Source organism: Serinus canaria, chromosome 5 (genome assembly GCF_022539315.1).
Source record: "Serinus canaria isolate serCan28SL12 chromosome 5, serCan2020, whole genome shotgun sequence".
Classification (NCBI taxonomy): domain Eukaryota; kingdom Metazoa; phylum Chordata; class Aves; order Passeriformes; family Fringillidae; genus Serinus; species Serinus canaria.
The window spans coordinates 20,492,538-20,509,294 of record NC_066319.1 but is presented as its reverse complement, the minus strand read 5'-3'; the positions used below and the strand labels follow the sequence as shown (position 1 = coordinate 20,509,294).

The window sequence follows — 16,757 nt, the reverse complement described above, 5'->3', positions numbered from 1 at the left end:
AGCATAAAACATGGTCCAGGTTTTATTTTATATCTTGTGTCCCAAACTTGGTCCACTGGTCAATGTGTGCTGCTGCTTGACAAGTTAAGCAGTGGTGCAGCACAATTTCTTTCCTGTGGAGAAATTGCCCCACAACTTCCTTTACAGTCCAGCCCTGGACAACTGCAGTCACACAAGGTGTGATTTATATTTTTTTCCTTCCTTTTTTACTTTCCCTTGTCTTGGATAAAAAATGGCTTTTCATACAAAATGTTATGAATGTTCAAGTTCAAAAAGCGATAAAATTTATAGCCTATAATGATTTGGATAAAACTTGTAACAGTCTGTTTTTGGGAGGCTGAACATATGCTGGGTCTCAGTGAGGTGTTCTCTTCATCCTTCTTGAAATAAGACTAGGCAACCAAGAATACATGCAGGGATTTTGTCTACTCTAGATTTAGTTGAGATGAAATCTCTTGAGCTCTGTTCAAAAGGTTTCCATGCTTTAAGTATGATGTTAAGGAGAGCATACTTATTTTCTGGAGTGTATTTCAAGAAACTGATCAATATATTGTATCTAAAATCCATAGATTAAGGTCTTTCTAATACTCTGATGAGCAGTGTCTAAGGTAGGCAACAAAGATTTCAACTGATTGCCAGACCAGTTTTGGATTACTGATCTTGAAGGCACATTTTATATGGCCTTTTTACTGTAGTCATAATCCCAAATAAACAAAGCAGAACCCAGTTCTGAACCAGAACTATCTTTCCATGTCCAGATCACCACCTTGTGTGCTCCCTCTTTTCCTTTTGTCCCCAGAAATTTCACATGGCTAGCAAGCGTGGTTCTGCCTTATCACTTCTACAACCGCCTGAAAAGAGATTGTAGTGAGGTGGGAGTTTCTCTTCTCTCAGGTAACAAGTGGCAGGAAGAGAGGAAATGGCCTCAAGTTTTTTCAGAGGAGGTTTAGACTGGATATTAGGAAAAAATTCTTCACAGAACGGGTTGTCAAGCGTTGGATCAGGCTGCCCAGGGAAGTGGTTCCAACCCAGTCACCATCCCTGGAAATGCCCAGAAGACTTTGGTTTTGGCAGCTGAGGCCATGGTTTTATGGTGAACATTGTGGTGGTGCTCTTTGATGGCTAGGCTTGGTGATCATTCAGGTCTTATCCAGCCTCAGTGCTGTGAAATAAACTTTATTTCTGGAAGAGCTTCAGTTCTGAAGCAGGATATCAACTGAGCATCCCTCGTTCCTTGCAAGTACTTTATCTACTAGACTATATGCAAAAAAAGGTTTGCACTGCTGCTCTTTTAAATAACCAATCTTCTTTTTTCCCTAGGATGTGTGAGCACTCTGCACATTTAATTATGTTAAACAAAATTTTATGGATTATTACACATTCATTTCATTGTATTTAAAAAAATAGACCAAATTTCAGTGTAGAATTGAAAAAAAAGGGTAAAAGGGATATTTCTGCAAATTGTAACATTCTTTATTCACTATAAAAAAGGTCATATTAATGTATAGCTAATGCAGGTACAGCTGTAATTCCCAGACCATAGAAATTAATACTTGAGATGGTAAAATTCTGCTTGCAAATATTTCTAAAATGCTTAACCAGATAACCTGTTTGTAAAGTCTAAGTCTGCTCTGAAACTTTATAAGGCCTACAGGATGCTAACTTTATTCGATTCCAAATTTGCAATGTGAAAATGAGCGCAGCATATTCTGGAGAGAAAAATGTACAAGCTGAGTTCATGTATCTTAATGAGGGTTCATAAGCTGGGCACCACTGCCCGTGGTTGTTTGTGCCATTTCCTATCAGATTGTTTCATTATGCTTGCCTGGATTCTTCTTTTGCATGAATACGGTTTTGACAGTTTTGGAAAACTGGAGTATTGGGCTGGAACTGATGGTATTTTTCACATCTTGGTAATCAGTGTAACAGGAAGCAAATGTTCCTGGTAGAGATGTGGTGACTATTCCCATTTTACTCTTCAGAGGGAAGAGAACTTGTTTTAAATTGAACGTAATTTCCAAACCACCTTCTCTTTAAAGGAGAAAAAATGATATTTATGTCCTGTTCATGTTTAAAGCCTCAGTTTCTTTTCCTGAAATGTTCAAATATTTTTCTTGCCTGTTTCTCGCCATTAAGGCTGGATCATCCCATCTTAACCATCAGCATTGTACTGTATGACCAATGACACATAATCAATCTGTTAATTTATAGGTTTTAATTGCTTGTAGCTGTATTTATTTTTGGAAACATTTTGAAAATATCATTATTAGCAGAGAAATGCATCACTAACATATGAAAAATTTGCAGATAAGAAAGCAGTTTATATTTTTAACTTCTTTATTTTGTACTAGTAGACTACACTGTTGCAATAGCACTCAAAATATTTTGATCTTCAATAGCTCTACATCAATTGTTTCATGGGTTTTTTCAGTTTTCAATAACAATTAGGGGACTTGTCCCTGCTCTATTGCAGTGCATGCCACCTTCCAGCAATGCAAGGCTCAGCTATTTCTACTCAGTATGTTGCAGGGAATAATATTAGGTCTGCTTCAGTCCCTGCTTGTCAGTCTCCACCTTATGTTCACCTCGGGAGTAACAATGGTACGTGACTATGCACATATACTGTAAAATAAATCACCTTCTTCATTAGTATAAGATAAATCATATTCTTCAAATCTTCTGAAAGATGTTCTTCAGCTACAAAGCAGGCACCTTTCAAAGTCTTTCTTTTTGGTAACTCAGGGAATAAGTTTTTTCCCATGTGCAACACCAGCAAATGATGTCACTTTCTTTTACAATACCTTGAGGGTACAAAGGGCAGAAAATAGATTAAATAAGGGGGTAGGTCTTTTGTGTTCCTAATAAAATTGCAATTTTCTTTATTTGAAACTCTCTGATGTGGGAAATGAATTGTGACTAGGAAGTATGCACATGAACTAGTGAGTAGGAGCATCCTGTAATTCCTTTCATGTAACAGAATTATAAAATTGTTTGGATAACAAAAGATCTTAAGGGTTATTTAGTGCCAGCTGTTTGTCTTCCATGCTTTGTTTCTGAAACTGATTTACATAACTTCACTTTTAATTAATAACTTAAAACTCTACAAAATGGTATTAGGTAGGTAAAAGATTTGTAAAATTTTGATATAAGCAATATATACGCCAGCAGAGGAATAGAAAATAAAATAATTCACATAAATAATAACAATAACAGTCCTACTAACAGTAGAGAATTTCAGCTTCCATTTTAAAAGAAAAAAAATGGGTTTAGCTGCTTTTCAAAAATAATGACTTGTGTCTTACTGTGATGAAAATAGGACTCTGGAACTCAAAATTGCTTTTGGAATCTTTCTGTGACTCTAGATCTGTTAAGACTGTCACCTTCCTTTTTTGTAGAGATGGAGATCCTCACAGACTTCTTTGAGGATATTACATTCTGGTATAGCAAAAGCCTTTATAATTATTGCTAAGCTGGTGCTATACCAGATATGCTAGTAGGGAAGGTGAATATAATTTTAAAATTATCAGTTCAGTAGAACTCAGTGGCACCCATCCTATTGCTTTGTTGACAATATGAGTTGTTTTTCCACCTAAGATGAAGATTTTTTTTTCCTCTGGCCCACTCTCTGTTTCATTTCAGCTACACTGAATTTAGCACTTGATGAAGTAGACACTAATTTATTTTTTTTGCTGTATTCAAAATGCCAGAAAACACTATCAAATGTTCTTCGATCTCTCTTCTTTCTGTTTGTGAATATCCCACTGTGTTATACAAACACAGCAGGGATGAAAGCTAAAACAAATGCATATTTGTGTCTACAGTACAAAAATGGGTATTTATAGATGAACAAACCAGGTCAAATCTTTCACAGTAAAAAATAAATTAAACAGCCATTTGTCAGATGAGTATCTGGAGACCATTATTAAGAGTCAATAGAACTGATCTTAAAATGGGGGAAATATTGTCAGCAGAAAATATTTTTAATGGCATTTTGTGTTTATAAGCACACACAGACACTCACATTAAAAAGACACCAGTCTGGTTTTCACACTGCACTGCTGCTCTGAAATGAATCACTCACAGCTTTGTATTAGTTAGGCTGAGCAAGACAAATAGTCTAGAAGATTGGTTTAACACATATTAACTCATTTATTGATTAGATGTACAAAAACATTTCCAATCAATAGTGTATGAGTGAATATCTTTGCTGCAGCAGATCACAGGGAAAATTATTTCAGAATTTAGAAGGTACACCTTATTTGAATTGGTTTAGGAGAGGCAGCCATGCAGAATTACCTAATCCTCATATGCTTAACTCAAATGCAGAAATATTTTAAAAAATTAGCATACCAGGCATACAACTATTCTTTGGTTTGTTTTCATCCGGCATTCTTGAAAGAAGAAAAAAGAGAAGTGCAGTATATATAGAAAGTACAGGTTTTATGCAAGAGAGTAATTCTAACTCAGGGTTTAACTAAGATGAAAGATCAGGAAAAAACGTAGTTACGACCTTGGCCATGAATAATCAGGAGTTTTGGAGGTTTGGCCAATTCTGAAGTCTAAAAAAGTTCTGTCCTTTAAAGCATGTTTAATAAAATAGAGCTCTGAAACAGCAGAATATGCCAAAAACTAAAGGGAATAAAAGCTAGTAAGAATACCTTTTTGAACCATCAAGGAAACACCAGTAGCTTGTTTTACTGCACAGTGAGTCAGCAGTCAGAGGTGAGATTTAGCTCTAAGGTCTTCATATTTACTGCTAGTATAGAATTTGTATACAGACACCTTTCTTTAAGGAACTTTCTAGTGTTTTCTCTTTGTAGCCTGAGGTGAAAGCCTTACATGTGCATAGCACACTATGATTTTCTGTTTTATGGATTTTATTCTCGTTATTTAACGTGTAAGTACCCAGAGCTCACACGCATTTCTACTAACAGCTTGCAAGTGATTCAGATTCATAAATAACAGAATCCAATGCTATTTCACACATCCCAGGCTACCCAAGGAGCTATCCTGCTACTACAGGAGCAGGCAGATAAGGCCTTGAATCTACAAGAAACTGGTGCTCTTTTGGAATGCCAATTCAGGGCCAGACGTAGTAACAGAGTATAACAACCTCCTTTCTTCTGGCAGTTGAATGTTACCCTGTTAGTGATATTTATTAAAAATAGCAGGAACTGGGTAACTGTTCTTTCTCTTCTGCTTATTTATGTTCTTTACTGTCATCATGGTAGCATATGTTACTATGTTTTGTCTTTCTTTAATTAATCTTCTTTTTACTGCAGCTTTTTTCATCCCTTTGCAATCTATAAAAATATAGCTGCTTTGAGAATTATTACTAAAGCCCAGTTATAACTTCAATGAGTTTTTCTTACTTATTGCCATAAGGAATTGTTAGAAAATATTTAAATATTTTCGACCAAATTTTGATCAGTTACTGGCCTAAGTCTGAAGTAAAATCAGTGCCCTTGAAATGAGGGGCTGAGTGTTGGAATAATACTATTGATTGTTCCGAAAAGGTATCTTGCAATTCTCCTTGGTGAGTTAGTTATTCAAGCAAAGATTATGCTTTCTTATTGATAATTTTCTTCTTCTCTTTTTCCCACTAAAGCTTCATTTCATTTGTAATTACCTTTTTCCACACTCTCCCTAGCATTTCATTTTTCTGTAGCCCATACCCAGAAACTGAAGGCATTTTGCATCTCTCTCTTTGGGGAGGGAGGGAGGGAGGATTATCTCTCCCTTTAATATTCTCTTCTTTTGGGAGCAGAAGTGCATGGCAGGTGAGGTTTTCCAGTGTAAATGTAGTAGATTTAGCACCCAATTAAAGTCTCTGAAATCTTGAATGGGACTGCATTCAGCTTATTTTTCCATATAGCCTGAGAAAGTTCATTTTCTCTAGTTGAATTTCCTTTTCTAGCTGCTTTGGCATGGTTCAATTTTATTCATTCTGTAGAAAACCCTATTTTTTTTTAAATAAGAATGCATAAAGAAGTCTTTTTATCTATTGTCTATTTACATATCCTTGAACTTATTAAAAGCAGACTTCTCACAAAAGTAAGTGAGAAAACAGAGATGTAAGTCTGTGCTTCTGGTACTCTTCAGTAGGTTTATTTTCAGAGAGTTTGACTTAACATTTAAAAACATATGTAATTGTGATCATACTTTGTAAGGGAAGGAAACACCACATGCTCAAGTTTTGCTACAATAATCATGCTCTGTGAAAAATGAACATACGTATGGAAACTCATTTTCAATAAGCAACTACTTAGTTTTGGATTATATTTGGAATTTATTTGTATTAAAATAACTCGGAGGAGTACAGATTGAGATATTTGCTGCTAACTACAAATTTACATTACTGTGTGGAATGACAGAGGGAAAGGAACTTAAAAAAATTGTTTATTGTTACCCCATGAATAGAAAAAAGAAATCCTAGATCTCTGTTTACTTCCAGTAACTTTCTTTCTCCTATTCATTGAATAATTTTGCCCATTTTAGTTTCTCTGAATATTTTCACTGTTTGTAAGTTGTTCTACAAAATGTAATTCTTTAAACCAGCAGATTGTTTTTGAATAATTCCTGTCATTCATGTTGTTGCTCTTATTTTATTTCATTGGATACCAATATACCGCCCAACCAACAGACCAATATTTTTATTGCCTGTTACAATATTGAGGAGATTTTTTAAAATCTGTTCTTTCCCCAGTATTGAATTGGGAGTAAATTTTTCACTGATGCATAAGTATACATAAACACCAAGATTTAAAAATCCTTACATAATCCTACAAGCTTACAACAACCTAATCTTTTATTCTGTAGCTCTGTTGGTAAGAAATTGAGTGGAAGTTGGAAGATCTGGTTTCAGATTTATGTTCTGTCACAGATCCCCTGCATTTCTTTTAAGGACAAAACATAGCTAAAGGTCAACTTAATCAGGAAAAAAAAAAAATGGAATCAAGTGATTAAGGTATATTGAGATATCTTAAGACATATTGATTTGTTGTGTTTCAGGCTTCAGTTTGATCCAGAGGTAAATGCAAGCTCTTCCATCTGAGCTCAGGGTTGGAGTAGTGAGACACAAACCCTACATCCCCCCACATGACTGCAAGCTATGAATACCTGGCATTTCTTTACCACATCGTTTGAGAGAGCCTGTTAAGCTCTTCAGGACACATATTTGACCATCCCTTCCTCTCTCTCTCTTTTTTTTCCCCTTCTTTTCGATTGGAGGAGGCTGCTGTGTTGATAAGGGCATAAAGTATTTGCATAGTGTTGGTTGAATAGAACTGGCAAGAGAATGTGTATTTTCTCAATGTAGCATAGAGATATTTTCTATGACATCCCCAATTTTGCACTTATAATGAAGGGGAAAAAAATCCCAAACCAACAGAAAAACCCCTGAGGAAATAGTCTTTTCCATGCAAAGCTGATGGCTGGCTCAGGGAATGACAGTCCATATCCTGTTTCAAACTACTTATTATAACAAGCAGTGCCATCCAAGCCTTCCAGATTGTCCCTCTCTGAGTCACAGACACAGCAGATCAGTTTTAGTCTCCATTTCCCCCTAGACCTTGGATGATACTGGAACTGTTGGTGGCCCAGAGCAGTAGCACAAACTGTCTTCATGTTAAGTAAGAGCTGCAGGCTGCATCAGCACAAAGACCTTACATAAGCACCTAAGAATCCAGGGTGAAAAAACTTATCAATGAATCAAGCCAACAGGGAGGGCAAGGTATACCAGGGCCTGTTACATCAGTGGCTTCCTACAGAGACTAAGCTTTTGTCTAACAGAAACAGCTTTTTCCCCAGCAAAATCAAGGAGGCTGGTACCTCTGCAAAGCTGAGGACTGTGCCCTTCACTGAGACACTGAGATGACATGTTTGGAATCCACTGTTAGAAGGAAGGAATAAACAGCTCTTTGTTTCTGCATCTTCCTTATAGGCATTCTCTTAAATAAATATATAAATGAAAACTCACCACAATTAGTATAGACTAAGAAAGCTCTGTGGAGGTTGCTAGGCAGCCAAGGCCAAAGGAATAGAAAGCAGGCAGGTCTTTGAAAAACAGAATCAGTGACTTATGGGTTTTCTGAAGTAATGATTTACTCAATTGTCTTTTTTCATTAAAAAAAGAGACAGAAGAATTTATTTTTCTTTTGCAAATTAACAATTTTTTTAAAAGATTTGAAAAAAAGTCCTGTTTTATATCTCATACCTAACTGTGCTTCGAAGCTATGAAATTTTTATGCATGATTATTGTTTATAATCTTTACTTATTACTGATACAGAAATTTGATGCAGTATATAGAGGCTATATATTGAAAACTATTTATCAAATTAATTGTTTTTTAACCTTTTTTTCCAATTTTAATTTTTACTATGGTGTGCATGTGAGACTCTAGAAGAAGAAGGTTTCCAGTGCTGGAAGGAATGTCTTGCCCTCAAGAGATATACACAGACATGTTTCACTGTCACTAATGACAGGAAACGACCTGAATTCAACCACCTTGCCCTCTATGGTGTATGATGAAGGTACTCATTACAGAAATACAGAAGTAACCACCCCCTTGGTATTACTGCTAAGTATGCTAAAATACAGGCATTTCTAACAGGCAAGGCAAGGCTGTCATCTGTAAGATTAGGTGACCACATTATTGGCTAATTGCTGCCTTTGAAATCTCTGGTTTTAGTTGTTCCTTAAAAGTCCTCTTGAAAGGACTGTGCCTTCAGCAGTTCTGCCACACCTACATATATTGAGGGGGCACTGCAATCCTACAACTCCCCTCCATTCTCAGATTGTGACAGCTCGAGATCCTGGTTAATCTACCTGAGTTATTCACTCTCAAAGTCATCAATTTATGTCTGGAGTAGATTGAACTGCTGCGTCACGGTTTCTCAATCTGTGTTTCTTCCACAGGGTGGATGCTGTGGGGGGGTCCAGGCAGCTCTGTGGAACATTCTCCAATGGGCTAGTAGGATGAGAAGGTCCAGGGGTAGTTTGGGAAACGAGGAGAAACATCACATCCCGAGACGGTAAACCTACTGAAAAGGTAATTCATGTCAGGCTATTGTTATGCAAGTCAGCTTTTCAGGCCCCATGGGTGTGCTGGAATGCATGGCAGCAAACTGGTAGGGAAGGGGAGAACAAGCCTTTGGTGTTGTCTGACTCTTCATACAGCATCCCCTGAATATCTCTTCCAAGTTTCTCAAACTATGCTGAGTTTCAATTCCTATCCCCGTGAGAGAGAGAATTTGGATGCTGTGTCTTACAGGGCTTTTCTTGTTTTCCTGTGGACCTGTTAGAGAATACTAATCACAAACTTGCAGTAATTTTCCAAGAATTTTATAGGAATTAAAATTCTTTACAGGAATTAAAACCCTGAAAATGCCAGCTTATAAACCCTACAGTAATTTAGCAGAGTATAATGTTCTTTCACAGGGAGAGCTAATAGTTTTAAAAGTACATAATCATGTTTTATTGGGTTCTTTCAATTTCACCTTAGCTACTGTGCTTGTGGAGACTCTCTTCCTACCCTGAAGCCTTAACTATGGATATTTTTGTTCCCAGCTTTTCAGAAGTCCAAGAAAATGTGCAAACTAAAAATCTGTCATCCCTCAGAATAACTGTAATGCTTTCTCCTTCATGTTAAAAGGTAGAGTTGAGCCACAAAGCATCAAAACATCTTCTGCTGTCCCAAAAGCCCGGCTATATGGAGTATTTTTGAGCCCAGTTAACTTATCATATGTCCATGCTATACACACATTTCTTGGTTCTCAGCTAAAATGAAGTTTGCTGAACAAACAGATTTTGTTCACTCATCCTAAACCAATCATTTCCCATGGTACGTTTTGAAATATCTGACAGGCTGACTTACTTCTTCCCTTTATTAATGTGCCTTAATGTATGCAGAGTGCAAGAAAAAATAACAATGGGAAATCACACTGGTAGAAAATAAAATGGGATTTTTGATGCAAAAGTTTTTGTGAGGAGCTATTCCCACATCTCATGAGACACCGACAAACCATAAAATATCATTTAAGGGGGAAATATTTTTTCTTTGCTCAGTATAGATGTTTTGGCTGGTTGAGTACTAGGTTAGGCTTTCAAATGTGTCTGGGAAATACCTTCCTTTTGTTGCTGATGAGCTCCCTCCAGTTCCCTGACATTCATTCATTAAAACAGTTCAGAGAATCTACTGCTACAATTCACAAAGTTGTCACAGAAGAAAGGTTTGATACAAGAAAAGAAGGCCTTGCCTCCTGCATTTATACATCTGGTGATAGTTTTCAGCTTATGATCTACTTTTCAACAACCTAGCTTCTCCAGACCTGACTTGGTTTTCTATTATCTAGTAGAAATGAGTTAATTGCCTTTTTTTAGTAAGGGCCCAGTAGTCTTTACAGAAAATTACAGCAATTTGTCTTAGGTACTTTACTGTAAACAAAAGACAGGAATAGCTTGCTTATGGTTGGAATTGGTCTGAGATCCAGAGGATGCAGAGTCAATCCTTTACTGTGTTTCAGGTGTCTTGGTTGCATTTATCTACCTGCAATGTGGGTAGAGTCTCATGGAACTTCTGTATTATTCCTTTGCTGATGCTTTAGTGACAATCCTTTCTTGATGGGGAAAAAGGATCTTTGCCCAATAGTTAATAGGTGACATTTAAAGAGCTTTAACTAGATTTGAAGGGAGAAAGGGATAAAACCAGGCTCACCTGTGAAAAGCCTGGGGGTAACTTGCCAATGTTTGTGGGATGGTGTGCTAGCAGGTCCATCAGTCTGCTCAATGATGTGGTGAGCACATTTGAAATGCCTTTATACTAATACACACAGCATGAGCAGTGTAGTGGGGTTGACCCTGGCCAGGTGCCCAGTAACCACCAAAGCTGCTCTGTCAATCCCCTCCAAAACTGGACAGGAGAGAGAAAATATAAAGAACATTTAATGGGTTGAGATTAAGGGCTGGCAGAGATCACTCCCCCAATACCATCATGGGCAAAGCAGACTCAGATTGGGGATATTAACTGATTGCAAACAATATTCAATTAACTTGTTGCTAATAATATTAACTTATTGCTAACAAAATCAGAGCAGGATAATGAGAGGTAAAATAAATCTTAAAAACACACTCCTCCATCCCTCCCTCATTCCCAGCTCCACCTCCCCCTATCCAGCAGTGCATGGAGACAGGGAGTGAGGGTGATGACCAGGGTATCCTGAGTTGTTTCTGCCACTGCTCAGGGAGAGGAATTCTTCCCCCAATCCAGTGTGGAGTCCCTCCCAAGGGAGATGGTTCTCTGTGAACTTCTCCATTCTGAGTCCATCCCACAGGCAACAGTTCTCCACAAACTTCTGCAATTTGAGCCACAAGAGCAAGTGCAGGATTCTCCACTGGAACTGGTCAGTGTGGTTGTATGTACAAATCATGGGAAGAGTCTGGAGAGCAGCCCTGCAGAAGGAGATATGGGGAACTGGGGCAGTGGAAAATTGAATGTGCAGTGTCCTGGTAACCAAAAGAGCCAGCTGTGTCCTGGGGTACATCAGACCAGGTTGGTTGAGGGAGATTATTGTCCCACTCTACACTGCAGCCCCACCTTCTTGAGTACTGAGTGCAGTTTTGGGGACCTCAAAAGAAACACATTGACCTGTTAGACTCTGTCCACAGGCAACACACATGGTGAAAGGTCCTGAGAGCAAGACTTATGAGGAGCATCTAAGGTCCCTTGGTTTGCTCAGCTTGGAGAAGGCTGGGGTGACCCCATGGCAGTCTAGATCTTCCTTGGGGGGTGGCAGCAAAGGGAAGGTGCTGATCTCTTCTCTCTAGTGATCAGCAACAAGACACAGGGAAATGGAATAAAGCTGCACCAGGGGAACTCCAGATTAGAGGTTCCTCACCCAGTGGGTGGTTGGTCACTGGCACAGGCTTCCCCAGGGAAATGGTCATGGCCCTAAGCCCAAGAGAGTTCAAGAAGCGTCTGGATGATGCTGTTAGTCACATGACTTAGTTTTAGGTAGTCCTGTGAGAAACAGGGAGTTGGACTTGATAATCCTTTCAGCTTCAGATATTCTATGGTTCTATGAATCCAACAGTGCCATAGAGAATCATTTGTATTTCAGGCTTTACTCTGGAAAAAGACATTACAACCCCTCAAGACAAATAGGGAAAGAAATTGAAATTAGAGGGGATGACATTGTGGTATCTTCATCTGCAACATATTAAGTGAAGTTTGAACTTCTCCACTCTTAAGACTTCCTGAGAAATAGGAAGCCTAATGGATTGATGTTTCAGTCTCTGATTCCCTGCTGAAATTGTGTTTCATGAGAACTATTTTTGAAATTCCATTTTGACTGGAGGAAGGAGAAGATAAGAGTGCTGTTTTAATATAACTTGAGATCTTGATGTTAAAAGGTAATTTATATTTTCAGTAAGAGGCTTTCATCTTCATTGGACTCTAGTGATATTGATCTGATATCAGTACTAAGTATATATCCTTGAATTCTGACCAGATTCTGCTTCTAGTACGAATGTTTCACATTGTCCTGGCAAATAGAACTCTTTCTGTGCATGTCTTGGTCACTTTACAAGTGGCTGCTGGGCTGGTCTGCTTGATCAATATTTTCATTTGGTACATTTTAAGATTAATGGTTCTGAATTTTCAATCACTGTTCCCCTTTGAGGATATTTAGAGTAAAGTCATAGTAGCCAATGCAGGGATTGGTTTTGTTTCCTGTTTTGTAACAGCTGAGGAACCAGTTGTCTTCCATGATTTATGGAAAAGTCCAAACCTTTCAAATTAAGTGAAGTGTATGCAGCTTCAGAATTAATTGTGTTCTTAAACATAATGAAAATCTCCATTTGAAAATGAGGCATGCCCCAGAGTTCGAAACATAACAGAAGAAATGAGATATTCAAATGAAAACAGGAGTTCTTTTCACCTAACAAATCCCATAGCTGTGTCTAGAACAAAGCCTGTCTCTTGAATGTCTGTGTGGGCAAAACTAGCTCTACACAGCTGGAGATTAATAAGACCACAGTCACAAAGCATGAGCATGCCAAACTGGCAGTACCCCTTGCTAGCAGGCAAGAAAGCACCAAGAGATCTCAAGGGTTTTGTCTTAGAAGAAAGAACCCTTAGGCAGAACCTAAGTCAATAACCCTTAAGAGTCAAATAGAGACAGGACAGCAGCAATTCCTTCAAAATTTCAGAAAAGGGCTAAAGACTGTGACATGACAAGGATAGACCATTGGATCTCTAAAATGATGTGAGAAATCAAATATGAAAGAGATGAGCTACCAGGCAGCCTTCACCTGCATTACTGAATGCCATTTAAATGACTCTCTCCACAGCTGACAACATTGTTTATAATAGTTTTCTTATGTTTCATTTTTTTTTGTTGAAACTTCTTGTGTGAAATTCTTCTTTCATTAGAGAATGGTTGAAAACCTGGTCCCTTTAGTGTGTCAGAATGCCAATGATTCAGTCTCTCAATTTACTTCTTTATTTTCCTAATCTCTGTAGGGGCTGGGATTTGTTCATCTGTCTTTTTATTTTTTTTTCTCTTATTTTTCCTCTGTTATTATGTAATTTCTTTCCAATTATTCTCCTCTTCGTTTGATAAATCATGATTTCCCTTTTCAGTTCTCAAGTTCTGTTGTGATAAGTAGCAGAAAACTGGTCATCTGACACTGAAGGACATGTTTGTGGTATTTGCTCTTTGTAAGACTGGATGTTCAGGTACCTTCCTCTGAATATCATGGTTCCTGCACTGTTCCAGAATTATGTCCTGCAATTTTTAGCATTTCCTTTAATTTTGCTTTGACTACAGTAGAAAAAACTGGGTGTAGAAAAGTTGATCTGACTACCACATAGAATTATTTTTCCCTTATTTCCTTGACATATTGGGGATTTACAAAACATTAGTTGTTGATTTGGCAATATAAAATTGATAGATAACAAAAAATCAGCTTCAAACTGCTTTAAACTTTTACTTGCAAAAGAGAATATACTCAAACTGTGTGAAGGGGAGGGAAAGAATGTACTCTCAAATGCATCAAGTAGATCACTTTTTATTGAGGTGACATTTGCATCTGCTGTAGAAGGTGAGATCTGGGTGAGAAATTGTTGACATACCAGAAGTCAGATGCATAACATCTTTTGTTTATATCCAGTGTCTGATGTAATATTTATCATGAAGCTATTGAAATCTGAAAGATTGAAGAACTGAAGATTGAACAGTCTGGATTAGACACTATGACTATTAACAAAGCAGATGAATACACCTTACACACACAAATTATCTGACTGCAGCTAGAACTTCCCAGGACATTTAAATCTACCCAAACAATCTACCCAAAGTAGCAAGGATGGAAGTTATTCTTGTGGAATCCCATAAATTAGGGGAAGGGACAGAATTCCTGTCTATATGTCCTTTGAGCAAGAGCAGATTGAAAGAAATGTGCATGAGGGATGTGAATGAAGCATACTTGTAAGGTTAGATTAGAATGGTGATTTATGGTGGCTTTATTTTTATCTTGCAATGCTGTTTTCTTGCTTTACATAAAGCATATCTCCAAATAATCTCAGATTTTGCTAGGTGTAACTTTTTTTCTATGTAAGCATGTCCTATGTTCAGGAGCAAGATGCATCACAACAAGCCAGTAGGGCTGTCTGCAGGGCTGGAGGTAAAAGGTCAGAAGAATAGGAGTGCAGTGGAAAAGGAGCTGCACCTGGAGACACCAGAGCTGAGAGTGCTTCCTGCTGCTCTGTTCAGCATCCTTATGGGAACTGTGAATGCCAAGTATCAGCCTTTGGGAAGGAATTCCCTCTGGCAGAACAGTTCTCTGTTCCTCCTGCTTAGAAGCAGATGGCAAAGAGGAAGGCCACATCACCAGGCAGACCTGGGTATTCTGTGCCTCTGTAGGCTGAAGATTGCTTTAATCCAGTAAGTCATTGTTCATTTCAGTCACACAGATATTTGAACTGACTTAGAAAAACCTGAAAATTATTTTGAGGGTAATCCCTGCACCTTTTATCTAAAGCAAATGAGCAGCACAAATAAGGCTGATTTTATACCACATGGAACATAGCAGCTAACAGAACTAAACTGTGAATATATTTCTAATATATTACAGCATTGCTTTATATTGGCCAAGTTGATTATAATATATTGTCATAATATTATTTCTAGTAATTTTATAACATTGTTATGTTATGGCAGTGCCTTTGATATTTTATGAAAAGAGCTATTTGACCACAAAATAAAAGAGAGGTCTATACTATTCAGATGCTGCAATGAGGGAAGCAATATATTTAATCTTCTTGATTTACAGCTATTGACTTCTATTTCTTTTCAAACTTTTTTTACTGGGTGAATCCAAGAGTATTTGGCTTCAGAGTCATTCACTCCTGTTGATACATGAAATATCACTATACACAATGAGTATCTGATGAATATAGAAAAATATGCTACACCAGAACAAAAATGACAGCACACTGGTTAATTTATTTAATAACCAAGCAGCACAAACGTGCTCAAATTCTCTGAATATTGCATTCAAAAATATGATTCTATAGCAAAATTTCCCGTTTAGAAGCAGTATAAGTGAAAATGAGTAGGTAATTTATCTTTGCAACTTCTGTTTGATCATTACTCCAGTCTTACAAAGACACAGAGATGTAGCATTAAGAAACTTACAGGGGGTAGAACCTCTTCCCTACTGATTTTGATGTGGAAATCTGGGCCATTTTCCCCACAGAAAGCTCCACTTTGATTTTATTTTTGCATATCTTTATAGCTCTCTGAGGATCTGAGACACTACAATTGAAAATTACCTTGAAACGTCTAAACGGAGAAAAGCTGTCTGAGTTACTGACATTGCACAGAGAGAGGCAAGGATGGTCCTGTTGCCAGTCCCATACACTGCCTTGAAAATAAAGCAGCACTTTTTATAGCAAGGGATGAATAGCTAAACCAGAAAATATTGTTCAGTGGTGTAAGTATCCCTATTTAGTTTTGCCAGGAATACTAAAGTTTTGGCAACATGCAGTCCACTATGTTTTGACTTATAAGCAAGAGATCGTCCTATTTCTCTTATCCTGATCTCTTCTAAGCATATATTAAGTCTTGCAAGTAGCTGCTGAGTTCCACAATAATGATAAATGTTGTCAAATATTCACTAGTGACAAATCTAGGAGCCACCATAATCCATTCCTTTACTGCAGCTAGAAGTTAAATTTAAAATTACCAGTATGAGGAAGAAGGGCTCTGTAAGTAGAAATTGTCATTTGATACTGAATTACTGATAATTTAAAAATGTAATTGAAAAAAAAAAAAGAAAAAAAAAAGGTAATGGTCCAAAAAGAAAATAGTGAAAAATGAGGCTTGCACACTGAATTGGATTGATCTGTGTTAGCAATAACAAATTCAAACTGCATATAAACTTTGTGCATCCTGGATGGTTGCAGAGGGAAATCAATGATCATTCTTTCTTGCATCAAATTTCTCATTTACCTGATAGCAGCAAAAGAGTGAAAATTGTGGGTTTAGGTATTTGTGCAAAGCAATGACACCATTGCTGTGCCTCTGCTATGTTGGAGTCGGGTGATCAGAGAGTGAGAGCTGATGAATCTCTTGAGCAGGCGATCAGAATCAAATGATGCTTTGTATCCTTTTTAACTCCATGTTTGTGAAATATGGTTTTATGGTTTCATTGCTATTTTCTTCTGTAACACTCCCAGGCTTTTTTCTTGTAATGG

At 37.5% G+C, this 16,757-nt stretch overlaps 1 protein-coding gene across 2 annotated transcripts in view; it reads left to right on the top strand.

Annotated features, from left to right (window-relative positions):
• LRRC4C (leucine rich repeat containing 4C) overlaps positions 1-16,757 on the top strand; it is an 89,843-nt gene that overhangs the window by 29,095 nt on the left and 43,991 nt on the right. The window contains exon 2 of one of the 2 annotated variants that reach the window (XM_050975739.1): positions 8,918-9,050. The exons of the other annotated variant lie outside the window; for it this stretch is intronic. The gene's annotated coding sequence lies outside the window, so the exon portion shown is untranslated. The remainder of the gene's footprint in view (positions 1-8,917; positions 9,051-16,757) is intronic. 2 annotated transcript variants of the gene reach the window in all.